A 20,662-nucleotide genomic window follows, 5' to 3' on the forward strand; every position below is an offset into this window, starting at 1 on the left:
TTAAAATGTCTGTAAGCTAATATTTATTATATATGATAAATTTCTATATTAAAAAAGACACCAAGGGGATTCAAACCCCTCCCATTTTACTCCTTCAACACCTTAACCACTATATCACTTATGTTTTTGTGAAAATATGCTAAAATATTTATATATATACATGGTTTTGTTTTGAATTTTTTTTGCAAGAAACAAATTGTTTTGAATTCTTTTGACCATGTATCTTACCATGCATTGTATAAAGTGTAAAATATTGTACTAATTCATTATATATAAATGATTATGGTGTGTTTAATCTTTTTTCATTAATTACTACATATTTTCTACACTCACAGTGTTTGCCAGCTCGCTATATAATCAACTTAAATAAGTTAAATCCATCATGCAATGCATTTCCTTCCAATTTTTTTATGATAAACTAATTGATAATTGACTAAATAAACATCCTGCAAAGTTTCAATAAAAATTTCCAAGTTTTTCTTACAATTTCCGTGGTTTTTATTCAATTTTTATCGATATCGATAATATCCCGATATTTCCATTGAAATTTCCGTGTTTTTGGCCTACCGATATTTCCGATATTACCGATATTTTAGACCTTGGTGGGTGCTCTTAAGTGTAGCACATGGCTCCAAGGATGTAGCCACATTAAATGTGATGGCAACCAACTATGACTTTTCTGTGAACTTGGTTGGGTCTTTGACATGCTGAGGGCTCCAAATTTATCTAATGGGGCTGAAATTTGGATATGTTATAATAAACACCCATCGGAACAACCTCTATCAAGGATGTCTCCTCATTTGAGCTATGTAAGGTACTAAAATGAGGCCTGCAAGATGACCTACGAAATTGGATTGACAAGGAGTGTGGCCCAAATTGGGTCTGTCTTTAAGCTCATATTCCTCTCATCCCAATCAGCCCAAAACATGCATGGATTGCATCAAATGTAATCTCTTGCTGTCTTAACCTACAAAACACACAAATAGAGGCGAGTGGCTCAAAATAAAGAGAAACTAAGCAAAATCACTAAGTAAAGGAAGCATGCAAATGTATGCAATTATGAACTTATCAATGGCTAGGGATGCCATCGGCTAGGAGAGAGAGAGTGGAGAATTTTGAGTGTTTTAGAGCTAGGTTTCAGATTATCTTGTGTGTTGAATGAAGCCATGTCTTTATAGGGCTCTAGGCATCTAGGGTTTTTCAAAGAATAATTCCTATTTGAAAGGAATTTATTCTTTCCCCAAATTATAGAGATTATGTCCATTAGGGATTTGATCGGGATCAAATCTCCTAATTTGGTGATGATATCTTAAAATTAGGATAATATCTTAATTGGTGATATTATCTTTTTAAAATAAAGATAATATCTCATATTTAAGATAATATCCCTATTTTTAGTATCAAATAATTTGCCAAATAAATGGGCTCAATTAATTGACCTAGGAGATGTTCTTGTTGTCCACGTGGCATCTTATGACTGGAAGCCAAATTATTTGCTCTCACAAATGTCTCCCCAGTTTCTGCATGGCACTTGTGAGGCATGTAAGAGAAGAAAAATATTCTCTCGGCTTTCTCATGTGAGTTGGACTCCTTTTGCAAATTGGGCTCCCAATCGGAGTAGGTTTATGTCCCCCAGTTTCTGCATGAAGCTTGTGGGGCATGTAGGAGATGAAAAATATTCTCTCAGCTTTCTCGTGTGAGTTAGACTCCTTTTGTAAATTAGGCTCCCAATCGGAGTAGGCTTTTGACTTTTCTTGGAGTTTGGCTCCTAATGGGAATAGACTTGCAATTCCTCCTTGACCTAGGATGCCCAACCTTTATAAATACAAGGCTCCTCTTCACTGTTCTTCAAATTGCAAACTTGTCTTCTCTACTTTCTAGCTTGAGAGAGATCTTGGAGATTTTGTACTGCTTGTCGAAGAGAGGAGTTGTTGTGCATCCCAAGGTAAGTCAAGCATGTGTTTTTTTCCTTCGTCTTTTCTTCTTGGTGGCGTCGGCGACGATAGTGGTGTCGCGGTGGCGGCAACTGCAATGTCTTTTTTTCTTTTTCTTTTTCTTCTGGCTGGCAAGTTGTTGTCGTGGGGCATCAGTGGAGAACCAAGAATGATCACCTTGTTGGAAAGGCCTTCAATCTCTTCTTTGAATGTAGATTCCTCATCACACCAAATGGACTAGAGAAGAAGAGAAGAAAACCTAGAAGATTTAGATGCTAGACTTCCTCTAGGTTGATCCGAATTTTTGGCTAAGGAAGATGAGAGGGAGAGAGTCTCACCTACACATCACACCATCGTGGAACACCAAAAAACCCCTAACTAGGTTTTGAGTCATCATTTCCATTTATAGGCAAAAGCACATATGGAGAGAGAGAGAGAGAGAGAGAGAGAGAGAGAGAGAGAGAGAGAGAGAGAGAGAGAGAGAGAGAGAGAGAGAGAGAGAGGGAGCTCTCATGGCTGGCCATGGGTAAATGGGTGGGCATACTTGGGTCTTGTGGATTTTGTGTTGTCATACAACACTTGTCCATGGGCCTAATAAGCTTTTGGATATTTTGCCTTTTCCATTAAATCACATTTAAAACCCAATCCATTTACTTTATGCCAAAGTTAATTCCATAATTAATTCATAATTAAGAAATATGATTTAACTCTTAAATCACTATTATAGTCTTACTAATTTGACTTAGTCAAACTATTTGAGTTGGTCAATTGCTTTGGTCAAACATGTTTTCTTTTGACTTTTGACTCTTCGAGTCGGCCTTTGACTTTTGACTCTTAGTTTTCTTTTCTCTTCATTTGTTTCTCTAATCTGATTTCTCGGTGTGCGATCCGTAGGTTCCTTTTAGCAAGGTAGTGGGTAAGCTCAACGTCTCTGAGTTGACTTGTGAATTAAATGTAATTCTTCCTTTCAAAACTTCCACAAACCATGGTTGACACCTTACAACATGTCATGGTTGTCCGAACCAAATAGGGTGTAGGAAAGAACCAATTCAAATTGAATGTGTGTGCAATTGAATCATTCTCTTGTACAATACTCCTTATTCACATTATTAGATAAAGGAATCAAATGTTAAATACCCTAATGTGAATTATTCCTTTATATGATTATCCTGATAAGAATTGAAGACTTCTTCTTACAAATCTTATCTTTCAATTTGAGCAAAGATTTGATCAATCATATCTTCGGAGTATTCACTCTCTTTACTGAGAGTAGAGATCTCTTATCGTACCTTAATTTGCCTCCATGACTTCATTGAGAGTCCTAATGAACACATTTAAGTCATGTCTTCATAAACACAACGGTATAGTGATCTCAAAGACAAACAACATAGCCATAAGACATCTATGATGTCTCACGTCTAAGGATTAGTTTGCACCATTGCAAGCTATGCGTTCTAGCTTGACATGTGAGTAAAACTTCCATTCTAGAACTCATGTATATTTGATTGCGTTCAGTGTACTTGTTCTCCTGCAAGCACCCACACTCAATGACTTGAGACCTTGTCATTATCCAAATATAGAGAAGATATCCCGTGTATTGGTCTTAGAGAAATATTAATGCCCAATTGATACTACAATGACCAGGAAAATATTTAGGATTAGGGACCATATTGGTCTGTCCTTGCAAGTGCACAAGATTGATGTAGTATAGCGTTTGACAAGTCCAAGTATCGTTCCCACGAGGATTTCAAATTAATCTAATATTCGAATACCTAAATTAAATCTAACTGATACGCAAGTGAATTTGTAGAGATTGTTGTTGTGAAAGTTTATGAAACAAAGAAATTAATAAAAACAATTGAGAATAAAAAGGTTGAATTTTAAGGTTGAAAAACAATGATGAAGGTCTAGGGTTTCGGAATCAACCACAAGCAATCCAAGTTAGATTTCAATGCATTCAACAGATTCTTTCGATTCTTTAGATGATAATTCCCGTATCTAAGTCTGTTTGTGCCTAATAAATCTCGGCCGAGAAAGTTGACCGAAGGGGTTTGGCCGAAGGACCAACAACTCGGCCCTAGCATCTATCCACGGTCAAGGCATCATTCGCTTCCTTTATTTAAAGACAAATGAGCTTATAAATCAATGCCACCTCGGTAAAATTGGCTGAGGACACCTCAGATACACGGCCAAAGTGGGAAAAACAAGTGGCATCAGAGTCCCACGCCCCATTTAATGAAGCAATGCCTCTGACCAATGCAGCAAAACCCACTAGCCGCAAAAAGGTATTTAATGCACGAGGGAATGAAGGAAGTAATGCTCGAACTACATTCAAAGGGTTCAACACCAAACACAAGCCTCCCACGGAGCAGATTACATTTTTCTGTCATTTACTTCGTGTCATTTACATTCCTGTAATGCCATTTCAATACATTTACTTGTTTTCTTAGGAGTAGTGGTAGTTTGTAAAAAAATCCATTTATCAATATATCACACGACCCTTGATTTTTAAGGCGCCGGAGCACCATCCTTTTTCCTCTTTCGTTCATCCCATATATTATACGACCGTCGCCACCCAGCGACGCGCCGGAGCACCACCTAAAACCACTATTAGCACCACCATCAACGGCCTTGTAGCTCAGGCCGTGAACCTAACGGCCGAGATCAGTTCCTCTCTCGGCCACAATCGTTTGATTAAAAGTTAGACTCAAACAGACGCATCACTCATATATCCAACCAATCATATCCCCCTCAAATGCACGGCGAACCGTGCTGGCACGCTCGCGCATCCAATTGCACAAAACCCAAGAAGGATGACCTGTGTTGACCCAGACCCACTCAGCCCGGAGCACCATGCCGTGAGATTCGCGAACGCCAACACTTTTTGGCACGCCCAGTGGGACTACTATATCATTGTCGGAACCTTATGGTGGAAACTAGGTCGCAGGCAAAGCTCAAAAACAAGACAGTCGAAATGACTTTTGAGTCTCCTGAGTCAACCTCACCGATAAATATTCCTGAGATCGAGCAAGCAGTCAGCACCTCGGCCAGCGTTCCAACAACGGCCACTCGCACGGCTGAGTCCATGCAAGAACAAGCTCTGGTAGAGGATCTGATGGCTAAGCAGGCCCACAGGATAGAGACATCCTTTATGGCCATAATGGACAGGTTTTCCTCAGAACTACGGACGCTTTTTCAGGAGAGGATGCCAATAACTTCACCCGCTACCACCCCAGAGCCGGGCAGAGAAGCCAAGAGCGCGAAAGAATTGAGCCATAAGGGGAAAGCAGTAGCCTCGGCGCCACTGGCCGCACACCAGCGTCAGGCTACGGTCAGCATTCTCTGCCGCCGACGAATAGCTGGGGGTAGTCCCAGCAGACATGGGCAAATCCCGGCCCAACTTACCCAGCAGAAACGCCGTACGGCCCGATCCATGCTTTGGCCGTATCATTAGGGCAGAATAGCCCCACGCATTCCGCGGTCCAGCAACTTGGCTCAATCCATACTTTGGCCGTCCAAACGTAGCCCGGCCCAAGCAACGCGTCCACGACATCATTACAGCAGTCGGCCACAATACTATGGCCGTAGTGCAGCCATTGCAGACACCGATATTCCCGTCGGGTTCCCAGCTTCAGTACGGTTCGGCCGTCCCGACGACAACACAGACGTACTCAGGCTCCCACTACCAGAGTGGTCCAAACTGGCAACAGGTGGCCACGCCTTTGCTACAAGTAGACCACATGCACTCTGGCCAAGCCCATACGCTTACCATGTGCAGTTCGGTTCGGTCACCTCGGCTGAGCCCGTTGTTCAAATGGCCTAGCAGATAAGGCCACAGAACGATGCACAACCGGTCCTGCGATCGTTTGCAGCCCAGCTGGAGCCGCCCCCTCAGGGTCTTCAAGCCGAAGAGGTTCGGCGTATGATCAAGGACAGCCTGGCTCAAAGACGGCCGGAGGCACCGAGGTATACTAAGCCGTACCCACCAGAGATCGACTGAACTCTCCTTCCCCGGAACTATCGACTGCCGGAATTCATGTTGTTCTCCGGGGATGGACATACCTTCTCTATCGAGCACATAGGCCGTTTCACGGCCCAATGTGGCGAGGCGGACTCAGACGCCCAAAAACTCCGACTGTTCGTTCATTCCCTGACCGGCGCGGCGTTTTCCTGGTTTATAAACCTTTTACCGAATTCGGTAAGGGACTGGGCCGACATGGAAAGGATCTTTCATGAACACTTTTACCAGACTAATCGGGAGATAACCGTAGCCGAGCTGGCAAGGATGAGTCAGGCCGTAGACGAGACACGCTGCGATTATTTGCAGCGGTTTAAGACGTGCAGGAACTGGTGCCGAACGAACCTGCCACAAAGGGAGTTTGTCAAAATGGCCGAGGAAGGGCTGGAATTCGAGTACCGGAAAAAGTTCCAAGGGATTGAATTCTGGGATATGCATGATTTGATCAGCAAGGTGGACAGATACGGGTCCTTATTGAAAGAAGAAATGCAGAAGAAAACGGCCTCAAAAGGGACGTATTACAAGAACCCCATTGTCGGCTACGCCGAGGCTGACGGCCCAGTCGAGACCGAGGACGGCAAGATTTTAATAAGCTCGGCTGAAGTCAGCCTAGACAAGCCGTTCATTTGTAAAGAACTTGTCAAGGTCGACAACAGCCGAACCAAAATCCCCGACGCCAAGTTTGCGGCCCGAGAAACGAAGGCCTACACCTTCGACCTGATAAGGGCCGAGGCTATCTTCGATCTACTACTGGCCGAAAAGAAGGTTAAATTATCTTTTGGTCATAAGATCCCAAAGGCCGAGGAGCTCAAAGGGAAGACATTCTGCAAATACCACAGCTCTTGGTCCCACAGCATGAACAACTGTATCGTCCTACAGGACGTTATTCAGAAACTGATAGACGAGAAGAAGCTCCAGTTCTCAGAGAAGGCCGCCATGAAGGTTGATACCGAGCCGTTCCCTCCACTTGTCATCAACATGGTCGACGCTCAGTTTCGGGCGAAGTATAGGAAGCTCGGCGTCAATACGGAAGCCGACAAGAGGAAAGGAGCCGCTGGCCGGACCAGAGCTGGTGTTTTGCAATCGATGCAAGTATGAGATCGATCAGCCCAGACCGCAGGAGAACAAAGAAAGGCTACTGAACCTTCTCAATCGACTGCGAAGAAATTCGCCGAACAGCCCGACCACCGGCTAGCTAGCAGGGCCGTTTTTGATCACTTGGGGGCGCGAACCCCCAGTGTCTCGGATGGCCGAAAAGACGAGGCCGTCCCTAGGCAAATCAAGACTTTCAAACCACCAGTCATGCGGGAGGACCGTTGGTACCATGCACGATCTGGGGGCAGAGCTGAACCACTAACAAAGACCTAGCTGAGAAGAATGTAGAGACAGGCTCGGCATGCTAGAACGCAGTCGACCCAGGTCGAGCGCTCCAAACGCCAAAAGGAAATGGTGACTGCTGATGAGCGGCCGTCGGTACCAGTTAGCCCCTCTACGACGAAAACAGCCGGCATCAAGCCTCCAAAGATGTGGCGCCCTCGGCAGGTTGAAGACCCTCATAAAACAGCGGCCGTTTCCACCGGTCCAAAGGTCGCGGCCCCAGAGGAATCAGATGAGGGTATCGTCGATGTCTATCTGTTTGTGCCTAATAAATCACGGTCATAAACTGGCCGAAGGGACTTCCTCTCGGCCCTAGCACTTACTCATGAACTGAAACGTGGTGGTTCGTTAGGCATTTTGCCTTCCTAAAAGACAAAAGAAAAGCTGCGAAGGCGGAATCCTCTTGACCTCGCAACGGCCGAGGCCGAAGGGCGTAACAGACAAGGCCGAAGATATCAAGGTTAAATTGCCACGTGGCAACAAGGTCCCACACTTCATTTAATGAAGTAACGCCTCTGATTGTTGCAGCAAACCCACTAGCCACGAAAAGGCATTTAATGCACGAGGGAAGAAGGGAAGTGACTGAAGTCAGGGTTTGGTGAAGGAAATCAGGGTGGTTAGGCGCAAACATTCTTACGAAAATTCTTACAGCTTGAGAGATTAGGTCACCAGCTATCAGAGCGTTAAATGCGTCTCCATGGCCAGGGGTGCAGAACCCACGATCAGGGCGGCGGCCGAGATTTACAGGGATTTATGGGGTCACACCACCATGCTTCACGATCCCAAATGTCGATTGGACTACCCACTTGCTCTAATCAGGCTCCACCATGCGGATTTTCAGCCTCGATTACTCCTCCAGAGCTCTTCCTATAAATACCAAGCTCGAGCTACATTCAAATGGTTCAAACACCAAACCAAAAGCCTCTCACGGAGCAAATTATATTTTCCTGTAATGCACTTTCAATACCTTTACTTGCTTTCCTAGGAGTAGTGATAGATTGTAAGGAAAATCCATTCATGAATATATTATACGACCCTCGATTTTTCGAGGCGCTGGAGCACCATCTCTATTACTCTCCCATCCACCCCATATATCATACGACCATCGCTCTCTGAGCAACGCGCCGGAGCACCGCCCAAAACCCACCACCAACGCCACCGCCAAACGACCTTGTAGCTCAGGCCGTGAACTTGACGGCCGAGATCAGTTCCTCTCTCGGCCACAATCGTTTGATTAGAAGTCGAACTCAAACAGGCGCACCACTTAACCATTTTATCCAAACACATCACCCCCTCGATGCAGGGTAGACCGTGCTGGCACGCCCGCGCACAACCTCACCACATCCAAAAGAAGGACGTCACGTGTTGACGCATATCCCCTCGACCCAGAGCACCAGGCCGTGAGATTTCCGTAGCCAACACTATCGCGGAAGGGACCCTCCATTTTCAGCCAACGGTTTATCCTTCCTCGTAGAATTCCACAAAGACCACTCGGCCACCGACCTAGACGACATGGTCCTTGAAAACCGTGAGATCGTGGAACTGGCCCTTAAGAACACTAGAGCTGAGAGGCTCCTTATCACCAAGGGATTTGACTCAGCCATTAAGGCCGTATACCAAGCGAACAGAGAGTAGTGTTAGACTGTAAGGAAAATTCAAAGCCTCCTCCTACATTCAAAGGGTTCAAACACCAAACCAAAGCCTCCCACGGAGCAACTTATTTTTTCCTGTAATGCACTTTCAATATCTTTACTTGCTTTCCTAGGAGTAGTGTTAGACTGTAAGGAAAATTCATTCATTAATATATCATACGACCCTTGATTTTCAAGGCGCCGGAGCACCATCCCTGTTGTTCGTTCACTCACCCCATATATCATACGACCGTCGCTCCCTGAGCAACGCGCCGGAGCACCGCCCAAAACCCACCACCAACACCATCACTCAACGGCCTTGTAGTTCAGGCCGTGAACCTAACAGCCGAGACTAGTTCCTCTCTCGGCTACAATCATTTGATTAAAAGACGAGTTCAAACAGGTGCACCACTTATCCATCCTACACTCATCAACATCTCAACGCATGGTAGACCGTGCTGGCACGACCGCGCACAACCGCACCGCACCCAAAAGCAGGAAGCCGCGTGTCAACGAATATCCCCTCGGCTTGGAACTCTAGGCCGTGAGATTTGCGCGGCAGACACTTTTGGAACGCCCGGTGGGATACTTGTCAAAAACTTATGGTGGAAACTAGGGCACAGGCAAAGCTAAAAAACAAAGCAGTCGAAATGACTTCTGAGACTCCTGAGTCCACCTCACCAATCACAATTACCGAGACCGAACATACGGTCGGGATCTCGGCTAGCGTTCCAGTAACGACGAATTGTACGGCCGAGTCCATGCAGGAACAGGCAGTAGTGGAGGAGCTAATGTCCAAGCAGGCCTACAGGATAGAAACATCCTTCATGGCCGCAATGGACAGATTCTCTTCAGAACTGCGAACGCTTTTTCAGGAGAGGATGCCGGTAGCCTCGCCCGAGACACCTCCCAGAGCCGGACCGAGGAGCCAAGAGCGCGAGAGAATCGAGCCTTACGGCGAAAGCAGCAGCCTCGGTGCCTTGGCCCACACCCAAGCATCAGGCTACGGCCAACATTCTTTGCCACCGACAAACAGCTGGGGGCAGTCCCAGCCCACATGGGCGAATTCTGGGCCAACCTACTCGGCAGAGACAGCGCACGGACCGCTCCATGCTTTGGCCGTATCACTAGGGCACGGCAGCCTCGCGCATCCTGCGATCCACCCGCTCGGCCCAGTTCATACTGCGGCCGTCCACACCCATCCTGGCCCAAGCAACGCGACCGCTGTATCCTCACAACAGTACAGTCACGGCAATCCGACCGTCTCACCACTATTGCAGGCGTCGTCGTGTCCGTTGGGCTCTCACCTTCACTACGGGTCGGCCATTCCAACGGCAGCGCATACGCACCTTGGCCAAACCCACGGTGCTCATCTGGCGTCAACCAGCTCGGTCGTCCCGGCCGAGCCCCTTGTTCAAGTGGCCCAGCAGATAAGGCCATAGAACGAGGTGCTACAGGTCACGTGGCCGTATGCAGCCCAGCAGGAGGCACCACCTCAAGGGATCCGGTTCGAAGATGTCCGGCGGATGATCGAAGACGGCCTAGCTCAGAGGCGGCCGGACGCGCCAAGATATACGAGGTCGTACCCGCCAGAAATTGACCGGACCCCTCTCCCCCGGAACTATCGATTGCCAGAATTCATGCTTTTTTCTGGGGATGGGCAGACCTCCTCCATTGAACACATAGGCCGTTTCACGGCCCAGTGTGGAGAGGCCGATTCGGACGCCCAGAAGCTCCGTCTATTTGTTCATTCTTTGACCGGCGCGGCGTTCTCATGGTTCATAAACCTTCCGCCGAACTCAATAAGGGATTGGTCTGATATGGAAAGGGTATTCCATGAACATTTCTATCAGACCAACCGAGAAATAACGGTCGCCGAGTTGGCAAGGATGAGCCAGGCGTCGGACGAATCACCTCGCGATTACCTACAACGATTCAAAATATGTAGGAATTGGTGCCGCACGAACCTGCCAGAGAGGGAGTTCGTCAAGATGGCCGAAGAAGGATTGGAATTCGAGTACCGGAAGAAATTCCAGGGAATCGAATTCCGGGATATGCATGACTTGACCAACAAGGTGGACAGGTACGCGTCCTTGTTGAAAGAAGAGATGCAGAAGAAGACGGCCTCAAAAGGGACCTACTACAGGAATCCCATCGTCAGCTATGCCGAAGCAGACGGCTCCACGGAGGCCGAGGGCGAGGAGGTAGAGATGATTTCGGCCGAAGTCAGCATAGACAAACCCTTCGTTTGCAAAGGGCTTGTTAAAACTGACAATAGCCGCCCAAAAATCCCCGACGCCAAGTTCGCGACGCGGGAAACGAAGGCCTACACTTTTGACTTAATAAGGGCCGAGGCTATCTTCGACCTGCTATTGGCCGAGAAAAAGGTCAAATTGTCCTTCGGCCATAAAATTCCGAAACCCGAAGAGCTCAAAGGGAAAACGTTTTGCAAATACCACAGTTCTTGGTCTCACAACAACAACAACTGCGTTGTCTTGCGAGACGTTATCCAGAAATTAATAGACGAGAAGAAGCTCCAGTTTCCGGAGAAGGCGGCCATGCAGGTCGACTCCAAGCCGTTCCCTCCACCTGTCGTCAACATGGTCGACGCCCAACTCCCAGCCGGGTATAGGGAAGTTCGTCGGTCGGCGAAAGGGAAGGAGCCATTGGTCGAACTAGAGCCGACCCTTTGCGAACGATGCAAGTATGAGATCGGTCAGCCCAGGCCGCAGGAAAACAAGAGGAAGGCCGCCGAGCCATCTCAAACGACCATAAAGAGATTCGGTGGTCAGTACGACCGACGGCCGACCAGCAGAGCTGTTTTCAGCCGACTGGGGCAACAAACCCCCAGCTGTCTGCCGCGCAAATCTCACGGCCTGGAGTTCCGGGCCAAGGGGATATGCGTTAACACGCGGTTTCCTGCTTTTGGGTGCGGTGTGGCTTGTGCGCGGGCGTGCCAGCACGGTCTACCGTGCGTCGATGAATTGATGAGTGTTGGATGGTTGAGTGGTGCGCCTGTTTGAACTCGTCTTCCTAATCAAACGATTGTAGCCGAGAGAGGAACTGGTCTTGGCTGTCAGGTTCACGGCCTGAACTACAAGGCCGTTGAGTGATGGTGTAGGTGGTGGGTTTTGGGCGGTGCTCCGACGCGCTGCTCAGGGAGCGACGGTCGTATGATATATGGGGTGAATGAACAGACAACAAGGATGGTGCTTCGGCGCCTTGAAAATCAAGGGTCGTATGATATATTGATGAATGGGTTTTCCTTACAATCTACTACTACTCCTAGGAAAGCAAGTAAAGATATTGAAAGTGCATTACAGGAAAAAATAAGTTGCTCCGTGGGAGGCTTTGTTTTGGTGTTGAACCCTTTGAATGTAGCTCGAGTCTTGTATTTATAGGAAGAGTCCCTGGAGCAAGTGGTGGAGCTGGTTTGGAGCAAGTGGGCAGTCCAATCGACATTTGGGATCGTGAAGTATGGTGGTGTGACCCCAGAAATCCCGGTGAATCTCGGCCGCCGCTCTTGATCGGGTTCTGAGCTTCTGGCCGTGGAGACGCATTTATGGCCTGGATAGCTGGTGAACCAATATCTCAGGCTGTCAGAATTCTTGTGAGAATGTCCACGTCTAATCGCTCTGATCCCCATCACCAAATTCTGACTTCAGTCACTTCCCACCTTCCCTCATGCATTAAATGCTTCCTTGTAGCCAGTGGGTTTGCTGCATTAAACAGGCACTACTTCATTAAATGAAGCCTGGGTCCCTGCTATCACGTGATGATCTGATTTTAATATTTCTGGCCTCGATTTTGTTTGGCCTCGGCCTCGGCCTGCGCTTGAGGCCGCGACCTCTCGGCTCCTTTTGCAGCTCGGAGCTATAAAAAAATGAACGAATAGGTGAAGCATGAGTTAGAAGGATAAGTGCTTACCAACGGCGGTGCTTGGACTAGCTGGCAACGGCTCAGTCGATGGCACGGTCCTAAGTGCCAAAGTCCTTGGGGTCCCCACCACAGCCGTTGTCCTGGAGGATGGGGCCGTGGTTGAAGCCGCGGACGTCACTCTGGACATGGGTACGGCGGACGACTTCTTTCCCCTGCTGGACTTAGGGGCGAGGGAATCCCCATCTACGTCTTTCAGAGAGCCCCTCACGGCCTCCCTTGTCGGCCGAATAAATCTGGCCGAGATAAAGTCCTCGTACCAAACCCTCCCTTCTTCATCGACCGCATTACGACGCATCCACGGCCTCAGAGTGAGGAAGGTCATCCCCTTTTGAAGCTGTAAGGAGATCCCAGCCACGCCGTGGTTCTGAGGGACATCGGCCCTCCAGGACGAGAGCCGGTTGATTGATAGAGGGAAGAGGGGGACCGTCTGAATTAGGCCGAATTGCCTCGCCACGCAATGCGGAAAATAAACCTTGGCCTCGGCCTTGGAAAGGCCGTAATGAAGGTCACGTGCGACCAGAAAGGAGCCCCAGATCTCCTTTAGATCATTCTATGTTTCACCATCAGGGATCACAGAGAGGTCGTGCGCCAGGAACAAGGGGAACGGCCGAGTAAGGCACACACGGAACTGCGACCCAGTCCTCTCGGCCAGCTCATAGAGAATTTTGAAGCAGAAGGCCGTCGTGTTGTGATTCTTGGGGGCTCTGGCAAAGGCATTGGCTAGCGGCTCGGTGTCAGCAATTGTAGCCGCCCCCCTCAGCTCTGGGAAGTATGCTTGGAGCCAGAACTAGAAGGCCCAGAGTGGGCCGCAGTGCTTCGACTTCATCCCATCAGTGACGATGTCATGAAGCATACGGTAGATGTGGCCGAGGAGGAATGGGCCGAGTGCCAGCCTCCCGCCCTGCGCCAGATAATCGGCCAAATGGGCGAACTCCAGGGTGACTTTGTTCGCCTGGGTACAGAACACGAACTTGCATAGCCAGTATAGCAAGAATGCTGAATGCTCGACCTGGCCCAGGGGGCGATGGAGTCATCTTCGGCGCTGTCCTCCATGCTGAAGTTGCTGTAGAAGCTGGAGTAGTTGAGCATATTCTTCGCCTTACTCCCAGCAAGCTTGGCGACCGTGGGCCACTCGGCCTTAAAGCTCCCTTCAGCCTCAGGGGCGACCAGAGTGGCGTTCACTTCCACGCCAAGGGGGGAGAGGCTGAATAGGGTGGCCATATCCAGAACGGTCGGCGTCATCATACCGAACCGTAGGTTCATGGTGTTCGTGGTCGAAGACCAGAAATACAGAGCGGCGGCCAAAAGCAATCAGTCCATGATGAGTGGCCGATCGAACAATTTGATCAAGTGGTAGATGCCTTGATCTCTCTACTGTTGGCCGAAGAAGTGCTCCACCCTCGGCAGCCATTTTTCCCAGTCTGGGGTCGAGGTCGGCCATTGTTGTTGCGGTCGAATGAAATTCTAGACTTGGTAATCCCCCTAGTCAAAGGCCGAGAGATCCACCATGTGGTCTTTTAGATGAGAGGCCAGTCTCACTGGCATGCCATCATCCAGAGAAGGGCCGAGGACGCATGAGTCAGTGGGTGCGCCATCATCATCAATCCATGGTGCAACGATATTGGATAGAACCGAGCCTTGGATTTCTCGGCAGAGGTCTTCAAAGCCGGTTTGAAAGACTTGGGACCGAACCTCAACAGATGCAGAGTTGCTGGAGGCCATTGAAACAGATTGAAGTGGAGTGGAGTGTTTTGAAAAAAAAAAAAAGTCGAAAAGAAGAAGGATGAACATGAAGAACACCAAAAGAGCTGGAGACCCAGAAAGAGGTTTAAGGGGTTTGTGAACTCTATGAGGAAACAGAAGAAACGACGAGGTTGCTTGCAAACAAAGAGAGGAGTTCTGAAAACTGGAGTTTGAAGAAGGATGAGGAAGAATGAAGAATGAAGAAGGCTGGGTTTTTATACTAACACCGCGAAATCGAAACGAATGGGCGTGGCTCCCTCGAACAACGTAATGTTCTCTCGAACGATGTAACGGCCTGGCAGTACACTTGAGCATGCGATGACGTGTCGAAAACCTGGAGTCCGTCGCTTCAAATTGACGAGACGAAGCGACGGCTCGCGCGAATCAAGGCAATGATAGCCTAAGAGATGTGCTTGCGTATTAAAGGCGCTGACTGTCTGACTCGCGCATTTAAGGCACCAACTGTCAATCACTTCATAAGAATGCAAAGGGTCCATCCCCTAGAATTCATTCGGCCTACCTCCTAGCCGCGACCGAAGAATCCAGGAATGTGGGGGCAATGTTTGTGCCTAATAAATCTCGGCCGAGAAAGTTGACCGAAGGGGTCTAGCCGAAGGACCAACAACTCGGCCCTAGCTGTCTGCCGCGCAAATCTCACGGCCTGGAGTTCCGGGCCGAGGGGATATGCGTTAACACGCGGTTTCCTGCTTTTGGGTGCGGTGCGGTTTGTGCGCCGGCGTGCCAGCACGGTCTACCGTGCGTCGATGAATTGATGAGTGTTGGATGGTTGAGTGGTGCGCCTGTTTGAACTCGTCTTCTTAATCAAACGATTGTAGCCGAGAGAGGAAATGGTCTCGGCTGTTAGGTTCACGGCCTGAACTACAAGGCCGTTGAGTGATGGTGTAGTTGGTGGGTTTTGGGCGGTGCTCCGGTGCGCTGCTCAGGGAGCGACGGTCGTATGATATATGAGGTGAGTGAGTGAACAACAAAGATGGTGCTCCGGCGCCTTGAAAATCAAGGGTCGTATGATATATTGATGAATGGGTTTTCCTTACAATCTATCACTACTCCTAGGAAAGCAAGTAAAGATATTGAAAGTGCATTACAGGAAAAAATAAGTTGCTCTGTGGGAGGCTTTGTTTTGGTGTTGAACCCTTTGAATGTAGCTCGAGTCTTGTATTTATAGGAAGAGTCCCTGGAGGAGTAATCGAGGCCAAAAATCTGTATGGTGGAGCTGGATTGGAGCAAGTGGGCAGTCCAATCGACATTTGGGATCGTGAAGTATGGTGGTGTGACCCCAGAAATCCCGGTGAATCTCGGCCGCCGCTCTTGATCGGGTTCTGATCTTCTGGTCGTGGAGACGCATTTATGGCCTAGATAGCTGGTGAACCAATATCTCAGGCTGTCAGAATTCTTGTGAGAATGACCACGTCTAATCGCTCTGATCCCTATCACCAAATTCTGACTTCAGTCACTTCCCACCTTCCCTCATGCATTAAATGCTTCCTTGTAGCCAGTGGGTTTGCTGCATTAAACAGGCACTGCTTCATTAAATGAAGCCTGGGTCCCTGGTATCACGTGATGATCAGACTTTAATGTTTCTGGCCGCGATTTTGTTTGGCCTCGGCCTCAGCCTGCGCTTGAGGCCGAGATGATCATGCCTTGGCATTTCTTCTTTTGTCGTTTAGGAAGGCGAAGTACCCTGGGGAAACGCTGCGTTTCAGCCTTTACGAACAAGCGCCAGGGCCGAGAGAAAGGGCTCCTTCGGCCAACTTATGGCCGTGATTTATTAGGCACAAACACTAGCATCTATCCGCGGTCAAGGCATCATTTGCTTCCTTTATTTAAAGACAAATGAGCTTATAAATCAATGCCATCTCGGTAAAATTGGCCGAGGACACCTCAGATACAATACCAAAGTGGGAAAACCAAGTGGCATCACCACGTGGCATCAGAGTCCCACTCCCCATTTAATGAAGCAACGCCTCTGACCACTGCAGCAAAACCCACTAGCCGCAAAAAAATATTTAATGCACGAGGGAATGAGGGAAGTGATTGGAGTCAGGATATGGTAAGGAAAATCAGAGTGGTCAGGCACAAACATTCTTACAGATTGAGAGGTCAGGTTACCAACCATCAGACCAGAGCATTAAATGCGTCCCCACGGCCAAAGTAGAACCCACGATCAGGGCGGCAGTCGGGATTTATGGGGTTACACCACCATGCTTCACGATCCCAAATGCCAATTTGACTACCCACTTGCTCTGATCAGACCCATCATGCGGAGTTTCAGCCTCGATTGTCTCTCCAGAGCTCCTCCTATAAATACCAAGCTCGAACTACATTCAAAGGGTTCAACACCAAACACAAGCCTCCCACGGAGCAGATTACATTTTTCTGTCATTTACTTCTTGTCATTTACATTCCTGTAATGCCATTTCAATACATTTACTTGTTTTCTTAGGAGTAGTGGCAGTTTGTTAAAAAATCCATTCATCAATATATCACACGACCCTTGATTTTCAAGGCGCCGGAGCACCATCCTTGTTACTCTTTCATTCATCCCATATATCATACGACCGTCGCCACCCAGCGACGCGCCGGAGCACCACCTAAAACCACCATCAGCACAACCATTAATGGCCTTGTAGCTTAGGCCGTGAACCTAACGGCCGAGATCAGTTCCTCTCTCGGCCACAATCGTTTGATTAAAAGTTAGACTCAAACAGGCGCATCACTCATATATCCAACCAATCATATCACCCTCAAACGCACGGCGAACCGTGCTGGCATGCCCGCGCATCCAATCGCACAAAACCCAAGAAGGACGACCTGTGTTGACGTAGACCCACTCAGCCCGGAGCACCAGGCCGTGAGATTCGCGAACGCCAACAAAGTCCTTTTCAGGCACTCAGACCATAGTTTTCCTTAAGTGTAAGATTCTTTTCTAGTTCAGACAAAGATCATATACCCAATCCTACAATCTATCCTGGTTAAGGCATAAATTTAACAAGTTGAATTCATTACGTTCTAGAAAACCAGAGAACCAAGCAAACCATTATTCTTCATCAAGCAATAATGTAATTCACCACACTTAATCACAAGAAGCTAATTGAATTATATTGCGAGTTTTGCCTCAAATTCATCTTCCAATTTACTAGATGCAAAGCCCTAGGGTGATCAGTCAAAGAACTTAAACAAATAGCAACAATTAAAATAGTGATTAAACATTCATCTAAAAGAAACTTAGAATCCATTAAATAACATTAGAAATCATAACTATCCATGCTCGGGCGTCATCCTCGCCCTAGAGAATAATTTAGTTACTCATGTTCAAAGAAAACATAATTGAAAAACTTGAAAACATAAAATAAAACTTAAGGATTGTGATGATGCTCGGGAACTTGACAATGGCAGCGACTCTTTGACTCTCCTTCAACCCCAGCATAAGAGAACCTTAATTTCTGGTCTTCTTTAAATAAGGAACAAATCCTTTTTTCACTTGGTAACTATGCTTTCCTAGTTGGCTTCAATTGTCTTTGATGAGTTGGCATCCCAAATCCTACTAGATATATGATCAGACCTTAGAAAATAACTCCACATCCTTGTAGACACTTCCCAAATGTGATTGACACAAATTAAACTCCAAGAATTGAACTTCAAAAGGATTATTTTGCAAAACCCGCAGAACACATTCTGCCCGAACTGTCTGTACTAAAACGGCCACAACTCTCTCCACACACGTCCGAATCACAAACCGTAAAATTCTACAGAAAGCTAACATCTGTATCTTTCCAAAGATATAAGGCTCAACATCTGGTTCGCTCTGAGGAAGTACAGTATATTCTGTTAAGTTGACTGTTCTGCACAGCACATTCTGCTCCCAGGATTGCACATTATATTTCAATCCCAAAATTGCTCCTTTTGCTTGTTTTTCCATCTTTACTCTTTAAACCTAGTAAAACACAAAACTAAGTAAAAATGGACTAAACTCACTCAAGAACATAGCAAGAATCTAAGAGAAAGATAATAAAAATGTATGAAATAATGGTTATATCACATATAAGTCTTGATGTATGCAATCTCATTACATAGTTCTCATGTCCACATATGTATTCCTAGAACTATAGTTGTTTGTCACATAACTCTAACAGCTATGTGAGGCTTGGGGTGCCTGACATGGCATACTTTGACATATTCAAGGCAAGCGAGGCTATTTGACATGGCATGGCATGCCTTGCCATATTCAAGGCAAGCGAGGCTATGTGAGGCATGCCCTGCCATATTCAAGGCAATCGAGGCTATTTGTGCATTATCCTCCCAGGGAATGTCACCCCTTGGCCTATACAAGGCAAGCGAGGCTTTTTTAGGCTTCTCAAGCGAGGCTACGTGAGGCATGCCTTGCCATATTCAAGGCAACCGAGGTTATTTGAGCCTTGTCCTACCATGGCATGCCATGCCTTGCCTTATTCAAGGCAAGCGAGGTTATTTGAGGCTTGTTTTAAATGAAAAAAGTTTACCTCAACTAGAATAAGCAAGATTAATCTGCCATTATGAATGAATTTTGTGTTATATGTTGTGGCTAAATTCATTTCCAACCAAAAACATAACTTTGCTTCAATGCTTTACCATATTCAAGGAAAGCGAGGCTATATGACGCTTGTCAAGCAAGGCTATGTGAGGTTTGGCATGCCATGGCATGACATGCTTTGCTATATTCAAGGCAAGCGAGGCTATTTGAGGCTTGGCGAGTGAGGCTACGTGATGTTTGGCGTGCCATGTCATGGCGTACTTTGCCATATTCAAGGCAAACAAGGGGTTTTGAGGCCTCTCAAGTGAGGCTATGGGAGCCATACCATGCCATATTCAAGGCAGCCGAGGCTATTTGAGCGTTATCCTGCCATGGCATTCCATGCCTTGCCATATTCAAGTCAAGTGAGGCTATTTGAGGCTTGTGGAGTGAGGCTACGTGAGGCTTGGCGTGCTTTGCCATATTCAAGGCAAGTGAGGCTTTTTGAGGCATCTCAAGCGAGGCTATGTCAGGCATGCCTTGCCATATTCAAGAAAACCGAGGCTATTTGAGCCTTGTCCTGCCATGGCATTCCATGCCTTGCCATATGATCTATACTTTTACTACCTAAAAATTAGATAGTTAAATTCAAGAAATAAACTTGCAAGTGCACAAGGTTAATGCAATATAGCCAAGGCAAGTACAAGGTGTCGTTCCCATAGAGATTGAATAAATTCTCAAGTTGTTGTGAATTATAAACTAATTTAAATCCTAAATTACTCTGGACACCCTAACTAATAAACTTAAAACTAATGACTCAACTAAAACTTAATAAAGGAGTTTTGAAAGTTGGTTTTGAAAGATTTTCTTTAAAAGAACGTTGAAAACAAGAAAATTAAAAGACAAGATAATAAAGAAAAATGTGAAGTAAATAAGTTTGTGTAAGATTTTAAAGAAGCTTACCAAGACAACAATTTCACCACAATTCCTCTTATCCAAACCTTAGCATGCATACTATCAAAATTCCAAAGTTATGTTGATGATTATTTCTCCAAAGTTATGATTAACTCTTTTCATAGCAATTAACCACTTCTTCTTACACGCAATTTATCCTTGGCGTGAAGCATAAATATAAACATATAAAAAGACCTTAGGTTCGATGAGAACTTCACACAATCACCCAAACCCTTAAGAGTGTGCTGTTTACCTTAGGAACATTCATGAATTTAATCACAAGAAGCAAAACTCATATTAGGCATGGCGTATACCCTAACATGCATCAAATTACTTAACCAAAAACATATATGGTAGCTAAGCATCAAGATCATTAGTTAAGAAAATACGCACAATGATTAAATTTCAACAACATGGAAATTCTAATAGCATGACATAACTTAAGCTTTGAATAATTAGAAAAGGGTTACATTGTGTCTTAGTAAAAGAAAATTAGTTACTCATAGTCATGGTAGCAAAGCAAAAATAAAACATGGATTAAGTGATAAGAAAAACC

Source organism: Prunus avium, chromosome 2 (genome assembly GCF_965620075.1).
Source record: "Prunus avium chromosome 2, drPruAviu1.hap1.1, whole genome shotgun sequence".
Classification (NCBI taxonomy): Eukaryota; Viridiplantae; Streptophyta; class Magnoliopsida; order Rosales; family Rosaceae; genus Prunus; species Prunus avium.